Source organism: Suncus etruscus, chromosome 2 (genome assembly GCF_024139225.1).
Source record: "Suncus etruscus isolate mSunEtr1 chromosome 2, mSunEtr1.pri.cur, whole genome shotgun sequence".
Lineage (NCBI taxonomy): Eukaryota > Metazoa > Chordata > Mammalia > Eulipotyphla > Soricidae > Suncus > Suncus etruscus.
The window spans coordinates 2,611,527-2,632,691 of record NC_064849.1 but is presented as its reverse complement, the minus strand read 5'-3'; the positions used below and the strand labels follow the sequence as shown (position 1 = coordinate 2,632,691).

At 56.5% G+C, this 21,165-nt stretch overlaps 1 protein-coding gene across 4 annotated transcripts in view; it reads left to right on the top strand.

The window, feature by feature from the left end:
* The window catches only part of PITPNM2 (phosphatidylinositol transfer protein membrane associated 2), a 63,880-nt gene that overhangs the window by 17,832 nt on the left and 24,883 nt on the right, over positions 1-21,165 (top strand). For 3 of the 4 annotated variants that reach the window (XM_049769189.1, XM_049769188.1, XM_049769190.1), the window contains exon 1: positions 10,426-10,702. The exons of the other annotated variant lie outside the window; for it this stretch is intronic. The gene's annotated coding sequence lies outside the window, so the exon portion shown is untranslated. Of the gene's footprint in view, positions 1-10,425; positions 10,703-21,165 lie in introns of those variants that run through there. 4 annotated transcript variants of the gene reach the window in all.

Genomic DNA, 21,165 nt, shown 5'->3' with positions numbered 1-21,165 from the left:
AGCCCCACTTTGCTCCCAACCAAACCACTCTGTCTGGGTTATTTGGCTTGTTTTGTTTTGGTTGTTTACTGGGCTGACTCCTGGCTCTGTGCTCCGTGATCACTCCTGGCAGTGCTCAGGGCTGAGTCCTGGTTTTGAGTTTAATGAATCATTCCTGGGGGAGGGAGCTCTAGAGTGCTGGGCAGTGAACCTGGGTCAGCCATGTGCCAGGCAAACGCCCTCCCTGCCCCAGCCCCAGGATTCTCTGCTCCAAGTAGTAGGTGGCACCTCCCGGGCTCTCTGAAATCTTTGTTCAGCCAGTGACAGTGATGAAAGGCCTTGGCTTTGCAGCCATCGGGGCTCGCAGTGCCCATCTGGCTTGTGTGGCCATCGGACCCCCCCAAGCTGCTTGCCTTCCCCAGTGCCAAGCGACAGGTGCCAGGGTTGAGGTCGGGCGCCATTCACGTGAACGTCACAGAGGCTATTTCTGGCCTCGCCATTATCCCCACGGCTTCGGGATAAATATAGTCTCGATTGGAAAGCCCCAGTGGCGTGGCAGCGGCAGCGTGGGGCCGGGTGCTGGCCGGAAATAAGCCGGAGCTGCTCTCAGCCTGAGAGGACCAGCCTCCTCCTTGCTGATGCCCCCACCCCTGACCCCGGGTGCCAGGCTGATCCTTGGGGTGACAGGTGGAGGGAGGTGGCTGGCCCAACTCTGGGCACCAGTACCAGCTTCTTTGTTCCACCAGAGCTCCCCCTTGGGACTCAGTGCTCGGGCTTTGGGCTGGGGACACTGCCAGGGACCCTTGTTTCTGCGGGAGTGAGAGAGAAGGGGGCCCTGAAGCCACCCAGCATTTCTCACCTTCTGCTTTCTCCTCCTCTTCCTCTTCTTTCTTCCCAGGACCTGGCATGACTCAGGCCTTTCTTAGGATTGGTGGCAACTGGCAGGTTCCAGGGCAACGCAGCCTGATCTCTAGGGATCCCCCCTACCCCAACCCCTTTCCCGGCATCTCAAAGGCCATGGATTAAATCTAGTCATGAGGGCTGCAATGATAGCACAGCGAGGAGGGAATTTGTCTTACATGCAGCTAACCTGGGTTTGATCCCCAGCATCTCATATGGTCCCCTGAGCCCCCCAGGAGTGATTCCTGAGCAGAGCCTGGAGTAAGCCCTGAGCGCATCTGGGTGTGGCCCAAAAACCAAAAATCAAATCAAATAAAATTCCTGCCCTGGGTGGGGTCCTAGGCATGAAGCTTTTTGAGGTGTGGCCACCCCTACTCTCAAGAGCAGATCTGGTGCCCCCAGTTCGTGCCAGCAGAGGGCAAGGGTTGGAGTCTGGGGTGAGGTCCCTGGGGATAATGAGTGGGGAAGGTGCCCCAGCTGTGGCATAGCCCCTGTGTAAACTCAGGTGGGAGCAGACAGTGGGGGATCTTCCTAAGAGGCCAATGGGGGACTGAACAGCGGCAGGGGTGTCTTTCGGGAGTGTCTGTCATCCTGGGAGCAGAGGGGAAGACTGAGGGTGGAGTGACAGCTGCTGACAGCTGCGTGGCAGGTCGTCAGACCTCGAAGTCTCGCCTCCTTGTCCCTCAGTACATGGAAGCTTCACTGTCTTACTAGGACAGAAGGTGCCAGCCGGGAAAGCAGGTTCGCAGGCTGGAGGGGCAGGAGTTTTGGGGGTGTTGGGAGGGGTGGGGACCCAGCTGCTGCTCTTAGAGACTTCACCTGCCCCACCTCCCATCAGGGCAACCACTTCTTTTTCCCCTCCCTTTAGGCTGGTGCTGGGCTGTGAGCTCTGGCACCCCCAAAATAAAAAGGAACCTTTTTATTTATAAAAGGAAGTTTAGGGGCCAGAGAGATAGCACTTTGGTAGGACATTTGCCTTGCACGCAGCTGATTCAGGACAGACGGTGGTTCGAATCCTGGGTCCCCCGAGCCTGCCAGGAGCGATTTCTGTGCACAGAGCCAGGAGTAATCCCTGAGCGCCGCCGAGTGTGACCCAAATCAAAAAAAGCTTATTATTTATTTATATTTATTTTAATGTATTTTTATTACTAGAAAGCTTATTATTTATTTAAAGCATTTATAATAAAGTTTATTATTTATTATGAAGAAAGTCTGAGTGATGGAGGGATAAACTCATATCCTGACGTTGCCCAGTGTCTGGCTAGCCACACACCTTCCCAAATGGGAGCCCTGTGAACTGGAGCTGGAATGCCCATGGATGCCCAGACACTCGGACTGGGAGCCCCCATCCTAACTGGGGTGCTGGAAAATGGGGATGCCTGGCCCTAGCATTGCCCAGCCCCAGCCTGGCCCTGTGGACGAATTTCAGGGTTCAGGGATTGGCCCACACCATTGTTCCTCTGTCAGAGGCTACTCGTGGGTGAGAGGGGTCCTCAGGTCAAAGTCAGGAAAGGGCAGAGGCATGGGAGCAGCTGGAGACAGCCATAAGCAGGAGTTTTCACCAGGGACTTGCAGTGACTCTGTGTCTATTCTTTTTGTTTGTTTGTTTGTTTGTTTGTTTTTGGGCCATACCCGGGAATGCTCAGGGGTTACTCCTGACTCTGCGCTCAGAAATCATTTCTGACAGGCTCAGGGGACCATATGAAATGCCAGGAATCGAACCAGTTTCTGTCCCATGTCGGCCTCATGCAAGGTAAACTTCCGAGTTGGAGAGATAGCACAGCAGTAGGGCATTTGCCTTGCACACAGCCAACACAGGATGTACCCCGGTTCGAATCCCAGCATTCCATATGGTCTCCTGAGCCTGCCAGGAGCAACTTCTGAGTGCAGAGCCAGGAGTAACCCTAGAATGCCACTGGGTGTGGCCCAAAGACCAAAAAATAAAGAGGAAAGAGGTAGAAGTAGATTTTGTTTTGGGTTAATAGCTGGGTGTCAATTTGTACACCACATCCCCCTGAGCCCACACTGAGGGTATCCAGGCTTGAGCAGGCCCCAGGCCACTGCCCACTGGTTGGTTCCTCAGATTTTGCTGCAGGTGGGCGGGTCTGAGTCTGTTCCCAGTCCACCCTGCGCTCACCCCCATGGCTTCTTCGAGGGGGGGGAGGCCATTTGTCCTGGGGAAACTGAGGCTCAGGGTCCTTGTGGGCCTCTCTTGTTCTTTAAGCGCAGAAATCCTGGGCCAGAAGTGTAAGGATCAAAACAGGCTGCTGTGGCTTCAGCCCTAGCCCCCAGTGACCCCCAGCACTGAGCCAGGAGTGACCCCTCAAAAAGAAAACAAAAAGTGAGGCTGGTCCCCTCGCTCACTGGTGAGTAGACCACCTACTAGGGTGAGCCGGAACTCCTTGCAAGCCTGAGCCAAGGACCCTGAAGCCCAGGAGGCCGAGGGCCATCAAACCTCCAGCCTCTGCCCAGTTCCCCTTGCTTGCCGCCGCACACAAGGAGCTGTGTTGTCATGAGCTCTGTGACAGCCCGGGCCCTGTGGTGTCACCTCTCTGGCCATCTCTGGTTTCTTCCCTCGAAGTCATCTCTCTGGTTACTCATGCGCTGCGGAAGAGGAGATGCTGAGATTAACAGTCTGGGGTGCACGGGGTCACCAGACACTGGCCAGGCAGCTCTGCTGTGGACGGGCCAGCAGGCAGCTGTCCTGGGAGCCGCCCGGGAGCAGTGTCTGGCAGGGCCACTGTCAAACTCATGGTACAAGAGAGTAACTGCTGTCTAACAGTGGGGGAAAAAAATGGGGAGGCAGTCAGGGGGGATGGTTGGTTCTGCCCTCCCTCCACCCCCAGGACAAAGCCTAGAATGACCCAAAACCAAATTCCAAACTCTGGCTCCAGCCCTTCTGTCTCCTGGAGTGTCTGCAGAGTCCCTTGTCAGGCTAGTGAGGGGCCCACAGGAAGCCCATCATGCTCCTTCCAGGGTGGGTGTGTGGACCTCAGCTCTGCTGGTGCTCCTGAGCAGAGAACCACAGAGGAGTTCCTGGTCCTGCCCTGCCCTGATCATTCCTCCTCTTCCTCCTCCTCCTCCTCCTCCTCTTCCTCTTCCACCCATCCCCACTCAGCTATGCTCAGTGTTAATGTTTACTCTGGTGGGCTCAGTGAAAAAACATAGGTGGCTGCATGCAAGGCAAGTGTCTTTTTTTTGGGGGGGGGGTCACACCCAGCAATGCTCAGGGGTTACGCCTAGCTTTACACTCAGAAGTTGCTCCTGGCAGGCTCAGGGGACCATTTGGGATGCCAGGATTTGAACCACCATCCTTCTGCATACAAGGCAAACACCCTACCTCCATGCTATCTCTCTGGCCTGCATGGCAAGTGTCTTGTTTCCTCCTTAAAGATGCCTTTAGTCTCAATGTCATGGAGTGTTTTACCTATGTGTTGTTCTATATACCTTATGGTTTCAGGTCTGATATCAAGGTCTTTAATCCATTTGGATTTGATCTTCATACATGGTGTTAGCTAGGGGAAGGCAAGTGTCTTAACCTGTGACAAGCCCCCCTCCCTTTCTTTACTTTTTCTCACTGGTCAGTATTTACCAGACCAGGAAGGCCGTATTCGATTCTGGCATCAGGGCTTTGGGAGCCATTGTATGGAAGGTCAGGCCAACTCACCCCTGGATGACTTGACCATCAGATCCAGGACTTGTCCCTGGTCCAGGGGGTACTTTACCACCTCAAGCTCCTTCCAAGTTGCAGGGAGTCCCTCTCCCCTCATTCCCTGCAATACCATGAATCCCTGTCCCTGAGAAGGCCCGTCCTTCTCAGCCCCCCCTCTGTGCCGCTCCTTTGCTGGTCACTCAGGCCCTTCTCAGAAGCTTGGTTGTCAAAACTGGACAAGTTGTGCATCTGGGCTTCTTTCCTTAACCTTGCAAGACTCTGCTTGTTCATCAGAGCCCTGGAAACGTTTCTGTCAAATGTAAAATTGTAATCAAGGTGCAGGATTCGTGCAAAAAGGTGTCACTTACACTGCTGGGGGGGGGAAATGGACTGGTCCTGAGAGCCTGGCCCCCTCACTACTCCGCCCACTGCCTCTGGAGCCACGCCCACAGCATCCAGGGACACGCCCATCCCGCTCCCTTCCAGTTTGGACCCCATCCACATCTGTATCCGCCCAGTTTACAGGAGCCACGCCCACCATCTCCACAGTCCAAGGAACCACGCCCATCCCGTCCCCGCCCATGCTTAGGGAGCCACGCCCATCCTGACACACCCGCGTTTCGGTGAGCCACGCCCACTCCATCTCCACCAATCCAAGGAGCCACGCCCACTTATGCCCTACCCACCACCCTCAAGTCTAAAGCCGCCCTCTTGGTCAATGTCAGAGGTTCTTGGGTCCCATGGCAGTGTTGGGTGGGGGGCGCCCCCTTACAGCCATTCTTCTCTCCCTCTGCCCTAGCTCCCCTCACTTTTAGCCTCCTTCCTCCCTCCATCCTCTCCCCAACCTCTCCCGCCTTCCTTCCCTCCTCCCTCCTCTCTTCCCTTGGATGCCCATGGACAATCCCCAGAGACACACGACCAGCAGGACCTACTCCCCCTTGCTGCCATGGGGCCCATGCACACAGCATGAACAGGGACGGGAGGTCAATCCCTTCCCAGGCATGGTGCCCTTGGAGGAGAAGCAGCTGCATGTGGGCTCCCCCGGGACCCCAGCTTTTCTATCTTGGGTGACTGTCCTCAGCACTGTCATGGCAGGGATGTGCCATGTTTGAGATGAGCTGGACAGTCAGCTTGGCCATGTCTCTTCAGCAGAGCAGAGGATGGCAGGTCTTGAGGGTGGGGGCCCAGCATGGGGCTGGCAAACCCTCAACCTGCCCTGCCGATCTCCAGCTGGCCAGTGACCCAGGACGGCTCGTCCTACTCCGCTGCCTCCTCCCACGGTGTCCTGCCTCACAGGAACCGTGGCAGTTGCGAGAAGCGTCCCCTGTGGGCGGTGTGGGGGGCACACACCCTAACTACCCTGTGGGCCCTTAGGTCCAGGTCCCTGGTAGTAGGACCCAGTGGCAAGAGGGGTTCCTGGGCTTCCCTAGGAGAGCATGAGCCCAGCAGGGAACATGGGGCACAGCTGTAGTGTCAGAGTATTTTGGCCTTTTCCCCTTTGGGTCTATTTTTAAGTTGTTTGGTGCACAGCAGGGACCCTAGAGATGCTGGTGCCCAAGGTGTGGGCTGGAGCATGGGGTTGGCATGGGGATGTGGGGTTGGATCCCCAACACTGTATGGTCATCAGGGCCCCACTGGGTGTGACCCCAAACCCAAAAGTATATATGCATATGCATTTGATGGACAGATATGTGCAGGGCATATGTATGGTAAAAGTTTAAGACATATGTGGTACATATGTGTACAGGACATACTTAGACCATCTTTGTGGTCACCAATCCTGGGCTGGCTCCTCATGCTAGAAATTGGACCATCCTGCTAAACCCAGGTCCCCTCTCCCCCCTCCTCTCAAGACTGTTTGTGGGAACCTCCCAGTAGGGTGGCTGCCAGTGGCTGCTACATGGTGCGGGGTCACTGCTCAGAGACCCCGGTGTCCAGCCCTGCACAGGAAGAAAGCACATAGATTGAGGTGAAAGCCCTCTGCCTGCTCCTCCATTTTCCGACACACAGCCCCCAGTCTACAGTTTCTCCTGGAGATGCAGGTCCCCCTCAGAGGATCCCCCCAAGTCCTGGAACTCCTGCCCAGGCCTTTCCAGTCTCAGCCTCCTTGCCCAGGAACCTGGAAGCTCAGGGTCGGTCAGCAGTGCCTGGGACTGACCTGGGCCTGGCAGGGGTCGGGTGGGGTCTGCTCGGGGCCTATCACCCAGACTTTCATTTATGAAAAATTAATGAAGGGGTTTGATGGATCGGGACTTGGGTGGGGAGGACGGGTCACGTGGTCTCGGAAGCGCAGGCTGGTAATCCATTTAAAAAAACATTTTCTTCTTCTTTTTAATTTAATGGAGGAAATCATTAGCCGGGAAATTGGTAGGGCTGATGCGTTCTTGTCTGGGGGAGGGGGGAGGGAGGGAAAATCGCCTCTAATTGCCGCTTGTTCTAGAAAAATCCGTCTGCAAAATATCCCCATCAGTGGATGCGCCTGAACGCCCACACTGACCGCGGCTTGGCCCAGGTCCCTTGGGGGCCATGAGGACAGGTGGGTTCAGCCTCCAGCAGCCGCCTCTCACCTGCTGTGGTTTTTCTGGGGCCCAGCTCAGGAGGGAGGGGGGTCTCAGCCATACACACACCCACTTGGGAGTCCCCTGCTCAATCCTTCTTCTCAGGGACCCCTCTCTGGGCAAAATGTCTCCTGGGCCATGTCTGGTTCCAAAGGGAGGTAAACTGGGGTCACCCTAAAAATAACCCAACATACAAACAGCTTCACATGCAAATGTCTCCATATTTGGTGGCCAAAGAATTTAAAGGTACAGCTGTGTGTGAGAGGGGTACAGGAGGTTTTGGGGGTCCTGTGTGAGTGCGAGTCACCGTCCTGAATACTTCCTGCCCACAGCTGCCCCATGGCCACACCCCCCATGCCAAGAATCCCCTGTACCCAGTCCCTCTGGTGGGAGAGTCTGGACGGGGTGGGGGGTGCCTCCAGGATTGGGGTGCGTGTGTGGGGGTCTGCTTGGGAATATTGAGGGGAGTTGAAGGCCCGGGGCCTTGAGGCTATGGCAGTACCCAGCCCTATTGTGGCCTCTGGCAGAATGGGGGGTGTGTGTCTGCCCACTTCCGGATCCCTCACTGCCCTGTCTCTGGAAGAACTTTCCCATTGTCAGGGGGTGCCGAGTGGGCCCGTAGCCAGATAACCACCGTGACCCCATGGTGCTCAACCCTAAGGGTTCTGAACTCACGGACCCCTCATTTTGTTAGGGAAACAAAGCCCTTCACGCCACTCCACCTCCTTTAAGGGAACCAACAGAAAGGCCTCCACAAGCCAGTCCTAAGGAGTGGGGACCCCGGCAGGAAGTGGCAGGTGGGGGCTAGCAGGGGCCATCTGCTAGCCTTGTCAGGAGGGTGGTGGGTTCGGTTGGTTTCCTGCCACAGCTGCCAGAAAGGAAGAGGAGGAGGAAGGACGATGCTGAGGGCAGGGCTGGGGACAGGATCGGGGGGTGGGGGGGTGGGGGGGTGGACAGGGAGGTCCTGGGGAGACCCCAATACCCAGCCCTCCAGTACGGAAATTATGCAACCACCCAGGAAGGACCCGAGCAAGGGCCTGGGGCTGGCAGTACTGGGGGGCACACTGGCAGAGCAAAAAGACTTGAAGGGGACCCCAGACCCCAAGTGAAGGAGGTGGGTGAGGGAGGACCCTGGGAAGTCAGCAGGGTGGGGTGACATGCCATGGGCAGGCTCCAGCCTCCCCGGGTTGCTTCTTTGTGGTCTGTGTGTTGTCACAGTCCCTTCCGGCAGCCGGCAGCCGTGGCTGCTCCTCTGGGGGACAGGCAGTCTGGGTGTGTGTTTGGGGGAGGCCTGGTCAAGTTTTGGTTCCTGTAGTTGAGGCTTCAGAGTGAACTGGGTCTCCTGGGCGTTGAGGTCCTCCCTGCTCCCCCTGTACCTGCCAGTGGAGGGGAGGCACCGTCTGTCCCAAGCTCCCGAGGCACCACTGCTGCCCACGGACAGATGGACGGACAGGGATCCCAGTTCTCCTCGGGGGCTGGCACTTAGACCTGTCCAATCCCAGGGCTTCAGTCTGAATTCCGGGGTGGCCCTTGGGTTGCTGGGAGAAACGGCAGGAAATGGGGTTCTAGAATTGGGTCTAGGGCACCAGGGAGAGGAGGGCAAGTCGGGGTTCAGGGGTTCGCCATGGAGCCTCCTGAGCCCTGTCCTGGGCCGGCGTCTGCTCCGTCCCCCACGAACCCCAAGTCTGGCTAGACTAGACACTCTGCTGCTCCCCCTCCAGCCTTCTCCAGCCTGCTGCATGGGTAAGTAGAGGCGGGAGGGGCTGGAGCTGGGGACGGAGTGCAGGGCATCTCCTTCCAATCTCGGGGGTCCTACAATTCAGAGGGGTCACCAGAGGGACAAGGAAATGGAACCTGAAAGTCCCTTCTCAGGACCCAGGTGGCATTCTTGTGCTTTGGGGCTGCCTGGGGTATGAGGGGCCCAAGGGCTCATACAGCTCTTCTGGGTACTGGGTCTGGCCTCGGCATTTCCGCCAGCACCTCAAAGCCCCCGAGGTCCCCAGGCAGTGAGCTTTCCCTAGAGAGAAGCTGAGGCTTGGGTAGCAGAAGTGATTCAGGCAGTGGGTGACCCGGCATACTGGATGGGGGTGTCCTTGATCTGACTTTCCTTGTCCTCATACACAGACATGCATAAACACACATACAAACACCCACAACACATATGTACAGACACACTTATACACACAAACCCACAACACACACACACACACACATAAGCCATTTAGCAAATAATTCAGCAGTTGGGGCAGATGCCCAGCTATGTCTGAGTGGTGGCAGTTGGGACAGTGGGCTCAGTCCCCCTCTAGGAAGAAAGCATGGGGTATTGACGCTACAGAGGGACTTGCTCCTGGAAACGGGATCCCCCGTGTATGAGGCCACAGAGCATAAAGGTTTAAGACAGAGGAGGAAGGTGGCGACCTGGGGCTCCTGACTTGCGACCTGCCTCTGTGGAGGAGCTGCAGGTGTGGTGCTGTGTGTGGCGTGGTGGGGTGAGGCCCTAAGGAGGCCCCTCACTTGGTCTGTGAGAGATTGAGGGACAGGCAGGGTGATGGGCGGGCGTCGTCGGGGGCGTCGGAAAAGCTGGGTGCCGAGAGGCTTCGCAGCTAGACGTGGGCGTGTAACCAGGCTCGAGGAAAAGTGGGAAAGCGCCGCCAGGGAACTGGGATGCACACCGTCCCCTGGGCCCCCACCCCTGCCTGGTTCCTCCAGTGGGGTGAGTGCTGCTGCCGTGCCCAAGGGACAAGGGTTCACCCCCACCTCAACTGGGCCCGGGGTGGTTGCAGGCTGGGGTCTCGAGTTCCCCTCATGGTGATCATCATGATCTTGAAGGTTCCCAACAGCTGAGGGGCCTGAGCCCCCCACTCCAGCTCTGCTCTTTCTCTGCTGCTCAGAGTTTGGAGTCCAGGGAGGGACTTGGGAGCCTGGGTGAGCAGAGGAGCCTCTGATCCCCTTCCCCACCATCCAGAGGGACACCCCTCTGTCCTGAGGGCGTGTCTGAGAGTGCAAGGCTGGGCCCGGGTGTGGCAGGGCGCAGTTGGTGCCCCGGTCAGCAGGGCCCCCAGCTTGGTTGGGGGAGGCAGAAAGCAGGAGGAGATTGGCTGGCACTGCCCGCCCGCAGATGCCCCGCCCGCCTCGGGTACAGCCAGCCAGCGGCTCCTCTTCTCCATGGCAACTTAGCTCAGTGGTCCTGGTGGAAGGGAACTGCCTCTCCCTCCTCCTCCTCCTTTCCTCCTCCTCCTCTTCCTCCTCCTCTTCCTCTTTATCCTCTTCCTCTTCTTCCTCCTCCTTCTCCTCATTCCTCCTCCCTCCCTCCCTCCCTAGTTTTCTCAGCCTCGCTCCTCCTTGGCTGTCTGGGCTCCATCCCCACCTCCAGCCGCCGGCTTGCCACTGTCCTCCTCTCCCTCCCTCCTTCTCTCCTTCCCTCCCTCCCTCCGCTGGCCATGGGGCACCCCAACAGAAGAGCAGCTGGAGCTGGATGACTCTCTGAGGCCGGCGGCCGCAGCGGCAGCATGGGGAGCTCCGTGGACCTCTGCAGAGATGGGGGGCCCCCCATGGCCCCCAGCTACACCGCACGGCCCCCTCCCCCTTCCCAGCAGTGGTTTCTTCCTGTAAGGTAATGGTGAGTGAATGAATGAATAAATGAGTCCCCCGAGCCCTGCCTGCACCAGGTTTGGGATCGCTGCCGCTTTGGGAGCAGTGAGGGACCAGCCGGGTCACATGATTGCCTGTTTTCGGTGGAGTAGCCAGGAGGGGAGGGCATGGGGTCTCTCCTGGGGACTCCCCACTGCTTGCTTGCTCAGGCCTCTTCCCTTCCCCAATGTCACGAACACAGCCTGAGCTCCTTGGCTCACCTGGCTCACCTGACTCTGCAGTTTTATGGGGAGCACGGAACATCTCTGGACAGCACCCCCTTTCCCATGTCCTCCATGCACAGCCACAGGGTCAGTGCTCACAGGGTGTTGAGTCTGTCCAGAGATGGGACACATTCATTCTGGGGTGCTAGGGGAGAGGGGCTGATACATGCCTCTTCCCTCACGGTGCCTGCACCTCTTCCCTGTACCTCCCTGTACCTCCGTGACCCCCCACCCAGCTGCTTGTCCTGTTCACAAATTGCCCTGCAAGGTGATTGAAGGGTCCTGGGAGCCCCTGATGGAGAGGCCTCAGGAGGAAGCAGGGTAACCTGTGGCTAAAAGGAAGACCCCATTCCCCTCACCCCAGGTGTGCCCCCACATTCACATGGTGTTGGGAACTGGCTTGGTTCTGACCCCCAATTGGGCTGGCTCAGGGGTGTGGCATGGATGCAGCTGAGTCCAAGAGAGGCTTCTGACTTCACGTTTAATCATGGGGTGCCAGGGAGGGTTGGCAGGGGCTGCAGAGTGGGGGGACAGGAAGCTGCACCCTTGTCTCTTTTGTCTTCCCCTTGGAAACCCGGCTCGAGAAGGAACCCTGTGTTTCCCTGTGCAAAGCCACTGGGGCCAGTCCATTTGGGCATCGGGTACCCAGCCAGCTCCCTAATGCCAAAGCCTGTGTCTGGGTTCTGGCTGAGTCTGATAAGCCCATGCAGGGCGGGTGTGTGTGCTCCTGGGGGTTTGGGTGTGTCTGCAGGCCCCAGAAACCAGGCCTCAGCGGTCAGTTGAGGTCAAGGCCGGGGATGTCTAGGGGTCCAGCCCGTGGGGGCCTGCAATGCCCTGGGGTCTGTCCCAACCTGTTCCCTGCTGGCCTCCCGCACCCTGGAGCCCGCCAGGAGCAGTCTCCTCCTCCTTCCTCTGATTCTTGAAAGCCCAAGAGCTGCGAGGGTGTGAAGCGAGCCGGGAGGTGGGGGATCCTTCCAGGAATAAGGGAGCTCGGGCTGCCGGCGGCAACTTGCCCGTCTACCGTCCCCCGTGCTGCCAGGGCACCTTGGATTTAGTCCACCCTGACCCAGCTGGCTTGTGCAGGGTTCTGGGAGCTGCAGAGGGCAGGGAAGAAAGGACACAAGGGTGGACCTGCCTCATGTGAAGAAATGGTATGGGAATAGCAACACAGGAAAATCAGCTATTCACGCACAGGTCCACAGACAGATCTGCCTTGTGCCACTGGGCTGTGCCCTGCCCTGGTAACCTGCCCACAGAAAATGGCTGGTGCCCAGCACCCCGCAGGCCTGGCTTGCCATCGCTGAGCCTGAACAACGCAGACCGGCCTTTCCAGCTCTGCCAGGGGTGGGCCAAAGACCCTGCCCCGCCCCGAGAAGGAGGAGCCACTCAGTTTCTGGGCTTCTGGGGTCTTGGCGCAAAGAAGGGGGCATTGTCAGAGGCACTGCCAGGCCTCAGATGTGCCAGAGCGTAAGGCCAGCCATGCTCAGGTATCTATGTGTGTGTGCTCAAGCAGGGGGGTCCTGCTTCTGCCCTGCCAGGAGTAGCCCCAATAAACAGAAGCAGATGCAGTTCTGGAAGGGTCCCTTGAGGTGGGCTGAGCGCTGACCTTCCCTGCTAACCCCCCAAGAACCCAGAGCCTGGGTGCACAGCCCCAGAACTCTCCTGTGCTGCTACGTGATGGACCCAGGGAGCCAAGAGTCTGGGTCCCACTGGGAATCTTGTTGGAGAGCCCGTCTGCCATTTTTGGGGTGAGCCCGCTCCCAGCGGCGTTTAGGGAAACCTGCAATGTCGGGGTGACCAGCTGAGCTGTGCCCGGGGCTTTCTTGGTGATCCTCGACTGTGTTGCATTCATCCTTGGCCCAGCCCTTACCCATGCTCAGACAGGGGCCCACACCAAGACTCAGGGGTCCCCTGCCCCACTTTGAGTCACCATCATTTTGGCCCCATGCCTCAGTTTCCCCATTTTGTGGCCTCCTCATCAGGTCTCCCTTTTCCCCTGAAGTCATAGCCATGCACAGAGGGTGTAAGGGAAGGAGAAGGTGGGTACCCCAGAAGGATGTAGGGGGAAATGCTCAGGCCCATCTCGTAGTCATTTTTTTTTTTTTTTGGGTCACATCTGGCAGTGCTTAGGGGTTACTCTTGGCTCTGCACTCAGTCGCCCCTGGCAGGTTCGGGGGACCATATGGGATGCTGGGATTCGAACTGGGGTCCATCCTGTGTTGGCCGCATCCACACACTCACATACTCACACACACACACACACACACACACACACACACACAGAAATAACCAATCAGCCCCTGTCTCAGCATTTGCATGGTCTGCCTCATGCCCAGTGGTGGGCAGAGTTTGGGGACCAGTTGGACCCTGCCCTTGTCTCTCCCTCTGCTACTAGTAGGGCAGGGGAGCACCCAGGATTTAGGGTCCCACTGGGTGGGGCGGCAGGGTTGGGGCAGCTCCTCTGAGAGACCTGGTGTGCACCCAAATCCCCCCAAAGCTATGCTAGGGTGGGCAGGAGGGAGCCAGTCCTGTCCCCCTTTGCTGGCAGTGAGGGCAAGCAACCCGCACATCCAGCTGGGAAGAACCAGACAGGCACCCGGACACAGGGCTCAGTCTGGGGGACCCCCACCTCCAAACCCATCCCTCTGCATGGGCTGCGATGTGGTGGGGGCAAAACGACAGGCTCCTGGGTTCATATGGAGGTTCTGGTTCCACCAACGGAGTGAGCCTTGGATCTGGTTTGGAGAAAGGCCATGTCCGGCTCTGTGGTTGCAGCATGACCACTGCCCCCCACAATGTCCTAAGCTGTCCCCAGGAGGAACAGTTGAGTTGGACCCCAGGCACTGTCTGCCCCCTGCAGGAAGAACCTAGAAACCCTTGCTGTCCTTCCTGAAGCTTCTAGAAGTCTCAGCTACCCCAGTGTGGGGCAGGTTGGGGGCAGGTGGTGTCTTGCCCCACCACTCTGTAGGTCCTACCCAAGCCTGAGCCCTGTTTAGATGGGGGTGGGACGTACCCTGAAAACTCCAGCAGGGCCTGAGGGATGCAGCGCAGGGCTGGCTCAGCAGAGGAGATGGTGGCTGTACTCTCGGCAAAGCTGCTGTCCTGGCCCTGCCCAGTGACCATGGCTGAGCTCTCTCGGTTTCTTTTCCTGCATGCACTGGGATCAGGCCCTGAGAGAGGCACCCTCCTCCCTGTTAAAGCTTCCCCTTGTTAAAGCCCCCCCCATCTGATCCACATTGAGGCAGTTAGAGGTCAACAGTGAAATCAGGGGTCATGGGGGTTCATGCTGAGGGAGTAGGGGCTCCTTTCTGCCTCTGCCAGCTTCTAGGGGCCCAGGCTGTCCCTGCCTTGTAGTGCGTCACCCCTGCCCCAGCCTCGGTCCTCAACCACCCGTCCATCCTGACTTTGTGGTCCCGGGCATCCGTCTGAGCCAGCCCCAAGCCACGGTTCCTTCTTGTAGCTCCTGAGTTGTGTGTGGTCTGGGAGTCCCCCCACCTCTCCTCCTTGTCTGCCCATCTGTCCGTCCATCTGTCTAAGTGTGGACGTGGGCTGAGCTCTTGCTCTGGGCTGGTCCCCGAGTCCTGAAGAGGCCGAAGTGCTTCATGTAGGGTCATGAGGGAGATGGAAACTGTAGCCTCTGCTCAGACCATCCTGCCCAGTGCTGTCCAGGGCCCCCAGGCTAGACTGTAGGCTGGGCCCATTATTGACATGGGGGTGACTGGCCGAGGTGACCCTGTACTCCATCCAGGCCCTAGCCTGGCTTCTCAGTTGTTTCCTTGGACCCGTTCCCCTGTCTAGTGCTTACCTCAGTTTTGGACTCAAGCTGGGTGACCCCTGCACCAGCCACTGGGCACCCCCATTCTCCTCACACTCCTGCTAGTGGGCAGCCCACCCAACCCTGCCTGGAGACCCACATTGGTGTGGGCTGTGACCCAGGCTGTGTGGCAGGTTGTAAGGGGGATCCCCAAGGACCCCCAGGAGGAAGTCAGGTAGCACAGGCCAGCACCCTGAGCCTGTGCCCTTGCCCCATGTCTGGCTTCCTCCCCCCCCCCCACAGTGTCCCGCTCTGGGACCAGGACCCCTCCCCACTCAGTCTGGAAGTTTGAGAATTGTTGGGACACTTGTGGTGAGGGCAAGTGAGAGGGAGAATTCACCAGGTGAGAGGGATTGTGGGGAGTGGGGTGTTCATACTGATGGGGTCCCCAACACGTCACAGTAACTCTGTCACCACCGGGCACTGCCTCCTAGCATCCGTGTGTTTGTCTCTGTGTGTGTGTGTGTGTGAATGCAGTGGGAAAGTGGTGTGAGTGTGAGCATGTGTATGAGTGTGAGTGGGTGAGCATGTTTGTGGCTATGTGCTGTGTGAAGGGGAATGTGTGTAAACATTGTGTGTAAACGTGTTTGTGTGTGAGTGAGCCTAATTGTGAGTGTGAGGCATCTGTGAGCATGTGTGTGCAAATCACTGTGTCCCTATGTCTGTATATCTATGTGGTGTTCTTTGCCTATGTCTTCATGCATGGGTGTGTGTGTGTGTGTGTGTGTGTGTGTGTGTGTGTGTGTGTCTCTGTGTGTCTGTTTTCCTCCGTTTTGGCTGTCCTTGCTAGGCCTAGGGAGTTCCAGGGCTGCGTGAGCCCTGTGGATGCAGAGGGTGTCTGGGGCCTGACTGTCTGACCCCTTACCCTGACCCCCAAAGCCGGCCTTTGCCTTTTCATGACTCATTGGCAGCAGAACTATTTCTTGCCTCTGGCCCACCCTCCTGTTTTCTGTGGAAGGGCTGGGCTGGGCTGGTCTTGTGGCCAGGCCTCCACGGCTCTTTGCTTCTTGCCTGCCAGCAGCCTAAGCTTGACAGCAAGACCTCTGAGCACCCTGAGATGGGTGGGGGAGCCACCCCCAGGGCCCCCAGCCCCCAGCTAGCAACCCCCCTGAGCCACCGTGGTATTTTTACCATGGCCGTGGGCGCCAGAGCGCGTCGCTATTGCTGGCACAGTGTGGGGTGTGGTGCACACGGGTGTCCAACGCCCCCCTTATCTCCGCCTCCCTTTGCAGATGAGGTTCAGAGCATCCAGTCTGAGGGCCCTAGCGGGCTCATCCTTGCCTTGGGAGGGGTCTGGGATGCTGCCCCCCATCCCAGACACAGTAGAAAGTGTAGGGGACCCAGTGCACAGAAAGGGACCAGCAGTGGGAGCCCCCACAATGCAGGGCCCCGAGTGCCAGGGAACTGCTCCAATGACCAAGCTACATTGGGCTCCTTCTTTTTGTTTTCTTTTTTGGTTTCTGGGCCACACCCGGCAGCACTCAGGGGTTCCTCCTGGCTCTGTGCTCAGAAATCGCTCCTGGCAGGCTCAGGGGACCATATGGGATATCAGGGATTGAACTCAGGTCGGCCACGTGCAAGGCAAACACCTCTCCACTGTGCAATCGCTCAGAATCTTGAGCTCCCCTTTTCTTTGCTTTCACCAGCACCTCCTGGTCCTAAGCCTATCTGTATGTCTGTCCATCCATCTGACTCTTCCTCTTCCATCTGTCCATCCTCCCATTCATTCATTTATTTATTCATCTGTCTGGCTGTCTATTTGTCCATCTGTCCATCCATCCATCCATCTACCTGTCCATTCATCTGTCTGCCTGTCTGTCTATCTGCCGGCAATCTTGCACATGGGTCCTCAATGGGTTTGTGCTTTCATGAGGGGTTGGAGGAGAGTGAGAGGAGATCTTGGGGGACCCGACCAGGAGGGGCATGTCCCCTAGGTGGTGATGGAAGGCATGGGTGGTTTGGGAGGATGCTGCAGTGCATGGGGGTTACTGTTCATGCAGAGTGAGATGTCACCGAGATAGGGCTTATTTGAGGCCTCACCATGGTGTCTGCCAGAAGGCCCACAGTCTGGATGGCCTTTGGGGGCCTTCCAGGTTGAACATCTGGGGGTCTAGAGCAGCACCCCAGATTTACAGGGAGGCCATGATGTCTGTCCCCCAACCTGTATTCTCCACCTTCTCTCAGACTCTCAGAGACTCAGAAGGTCGATGAGGCAGAGCTGGGGATTCTAAAGAATACCTGAGTAGACTTGGCATTATTCATTCTTGGAGGGCCGAGTGGAATTTATTCCCATTCAGAGGAAAATGGAGTGAATTCCTCCCAAGAAGGGAGCACAGGGGGCTTGATTTGGGGGGAAAATGGATCTATAATTAAGCTCCCCTAGAGACAGAAGTTTCTGGATGGCAGGATGCAGGGTCACCCGCACTGTTTGGAGGACAAATGGGGAAGCAGAATGAAGGAACAGAAGCTTGTTTGGTTTCTCTCCTTGGGGGAGAACAAATAATGCCTTTGTTAACTCTTAGAGTTGTGCCTGGTTTCGGGGAGGTTATCGCTGAAAATGAGTCAGGGGGGCTGTAGCGATAGCACAACGGGGAGGGTGTTTGCCTTGCATGTGGCAGACCTGAATTCAATCCCCTGATACCATAGGATCCTCTGAACCTGCCAGCAGTGAGTTTTGAGATCAGAGTCAGAAGTAACTTACCTCTGAGCATCCCATAACAAAAACAACCCCCCCCCCCAAATAGGATCTGTGGCAGAAGGACAGACAGTACTGGCCCACAATCTGTGTTTTCAATAAAGTTTTTTTTTGTTTTGATTTGTTTTTTTGGGCCACACCCGTTTGATGCTCAGGGGTTAATCCTGGCTAAGTGCTCAGAAATTGCCCCTGGCTTGTGGGGACCATATGGGATCCAACCATGGTCCTTCCTTGGCTAGCGCTTGCAAGGCAGACACCTTACCTCTAGCACCACCTCACCGGCCCTTGAATAAAGTTATATTGGCACCCAGCCTATGCACACTTCTATGAATACTTCCCAGGGCTGTGTGATAGTGGCAGAGCTGAGGTGGGGTGCCCCTTCCTAGAAAAAGAACTTGTGGGTCTAGAAAACTGCAAATAAAGCACAGTGTCTGCCATATTATAGAAAATGAGAGCGAGGGCCTGAGGTTTTGCATAGTGGGGAGGGTGTTTGTCTTCCACACGACTGACCTGGGTTCAATACCCAGTGACCCCTGTGGTCCCTTGAGCTCCACTGAGAGTAATTCCTGAGGGCAGAGCCAGGAGTAACTTCTGAGCATTGCCGGATGCAGCCCAAAAACAAAACAAAGAAGCGAAAAAAATTCATAAACGTTTGGGTCCTGACTATTCTCTGGCTGACCCTTCATGTCACTTTACAAGGAATTTTTCTGTGTCATTTCTGGCAGCTGCATGTGAATTAGCAAAGATCCCGATTGCCTTTTCCTAGAGGATCCTCCAGGACAATAGAATAAATATGAAAAAGGGATTTTTGAGGTTGAAGAAGGAAAACAACCCATTTGAACCAGCATGTAAAGGGAATGAATGGCTGGGAAAGCAATGGTCCAGCTCTAAGTCACTGAGCTCAGCTCCCCACTCAGGGAGTCAGAAAAAGACACGTAGGGCCGAAGAAATAGCGTGGAGGTAGGACATTTGCCTTGTGTGCAGAAGGACTGTGGTTCGAATCCTGGCATCCCTTACGGTCTCCCGAGCCTGCCAGGAGGAATCCCTGAGCGCTGCCGGGTGTGACCCAAAACCAAAAAGAAAAAAGAAAAATAACAAAAAAGAAAGAAAAGAAAAAAGACACTTAGAGAATCTAAAAAAGAGAGAGAAAAGAAGTGAGCATGAAGTAGAGGGCACTAGGTCCTGAGAAAGCTGTGGGGGAAGGAACAGAAGAGGACTTGATCCCCGATATCAAACAGGTCAGTGTACTTGTGATAAGAGCAGGAGAGACTGAAAAAGAAAAGAATATTTTAGGGTGGGGGCTGGAGTGATAGCACAGCAGTAGGGTGTTTGCCTTACACGCGGCTGATCCAGGACGGACCTGGGTTCGATCCCCGGCGTCCCATATGGTCCCCCGAGCCAGGAGCGATTTCTGAGCGCAGAGCCAGGAGGAACCTCTAAGTGTCACTGGGTGTGGCACAAACCCCCAAAAAAAGAATATTTTAGGGTTTTCTTTTTCTAACTTGAGGCACTGTATTTCACTTCTAGAGTGAAGCCATTATTTTAGTTGCCGGCTGCCACATACGTTCCCCCATAGCCCCTTTTCTACTTATCTTCACTCACTTTTCTTTCATTTTTACATGAAGATCTGTTTGTTTTCCTAATCCTGGCTGTGCTGCTCAGTGTTCAGGGGTCACCTCTGGTAGTGCTGGGACCTCTCCTGGATGGGGATAAACCCAGGTCTCCCAGGTGCACAGCTTACACTCCAGTCCCTCTGCCATTTCTTTGCCCCTGAGAATTTGTTTTTGGTTTTGGTTTTGGGCCACACCAGGCTGTGCTCAGATGTTCCTCCTGGCTATGTGCTCAGAAATTGCTCCTGGCAGGCTCGGGGAACCCTATGAGATGCCGAGAATCAAACCCGGGTCCGTCCCAGGTTGGCTGCATGCAGGGTAAACACCCTACTGCTGTGCTATAGCTCTGGCCTCCACTCCCTGCCCATTTGTTTTGTTTTGTTTTTTGTTTTCCCCAAGTAAAACTGTTTGAGATAACTGTTGTTCTCAGCTTAGACAGACAACCTGGAGCCACAGAGATAGGACAGGGGTTAAGGCACTCACCTTGCACCTGGGGAAATTCAAATTCTATCCCCAGCACCGCATAGGGCCCTCCGAGCCCCACCAGGAGTGAACTGAACCCTGAGCAATGCTGAGTGTGGCCTCCCCACCCCCCACAAAAAATTGAGTTCTCTTAACCTGTGACCCAGAAAACTTGTCTTCTGTCACCCTACCACTTCCTCCAGAGGTTCTGGAGTGAGGCCTCGGTGTGGGGACGAGCTTGAGGAGGCCTAGCCACACAGGGATGGGACAGTCAGTGGCCAGCAGGGGGGTTGGCATTGTGACCCCCAAAAGAGAGATCATTACCTTCCCCGCCCTGTGACCTGATGCGGAACTGAGGTCTTTGCAGACAAGTATCGGGGTTGAGATGGGGCCCCTGAATTTGTTGTCATTCCCCAAACCCCATAAGGCTGCAGTGAGGCCCAGAACTGAACCTTGGAGGTGCCAAGAAGGGAACAGGGCCCAGGATGCGGGGACAGAAGTCAGGAGAGAGGCGAGGGGCAGCCAACGGGGAAGGGTCCCCCATGTCTTGGGAAGCTGGGACTCTACCCTGCTAAAGCAGCTCATGTAACCCTCTCCAAAAAAAAAAAAATTAAAAATAAAACCCCAAATAACACAAAAGTCCTCCAGATCTTCGGTCTCTAGTCTCGGGGGTTGGTTTCTACAAATAGCCGCGGAAAATGAGCAACTCTAGTAAAAATAGCCACAGCGCAGTGCAGCAGGCCAGGAGCACAGCTCAGCCATCTGCAGCTCTGCTAAGGGGTCCCCAAGTCTCTGTGCCTGCCCCACCCCCACTCCCACCCCCCCACCCCCCCACCCACCCCACCCCACCCCCCCCACCCCCCGCTAGCACAGACCCCACGCCCACCCCATAGGGGAATTGCTGAGCCTCAGGCATCGAGGGTCAGGGGCGCTTGCTGTTTTGTCCCCTTATAGAAGGCAGCATTGGAGGCCAGAGCGATAGAACTGGTAGGACGTCTGCCTTGCATGTGGCCAAGCCAGGATGGACCTGGGTTCGATCCCCAGCATCCCATATAGTCCCCTGAGCCTGCCAGGAATGATTTCTGAGTGCAGAGCCAGAAGTAACCCCTGAGAGCTGCCGAGTGTGGCCCCCAAAAAACCCCAAAAAACAAACAAACAAAAAGCAGCATGAAGGGGTGGTAGGTAGTTGTTCTCAGGGAGCTGGGCAGGGAGCATGTTCCCGTAAGAGGGAAACAGCTTGTTAGGATGCGACCTTCAATATCCCTGTCTCTGTGGTGGCAGCTGTGAGCTCACGCATGTCACGCACACACTGTCGAGGTGTCCCAGAGACAAGGCTCACAGGCACCTGAACAGCCGAAAACTTTGTGGGAGTGCAGTCTAGCTGCTGGGGTCACATGGGTGCATGCAGCCACCCCAGGGTTCAATCTTGACACCTCATGCTTGCCGGGCAGGCCCACTAGCTCCTCCTGAGCCACCTCCTGCTGTCAATAAAGTGGTTTTGGAAGCAGCCAATCCGCCCCACTCTGGCAGAACCAGGCCTGGTGCTGAGGTCCAGAGGCCAAGAAGTCATTTGGGCTCAGTGCTTGCATTCGGTAGGGTGGTTGGCTCTATGAGCAGGGAACATGGGCAGAGACCCTCCTG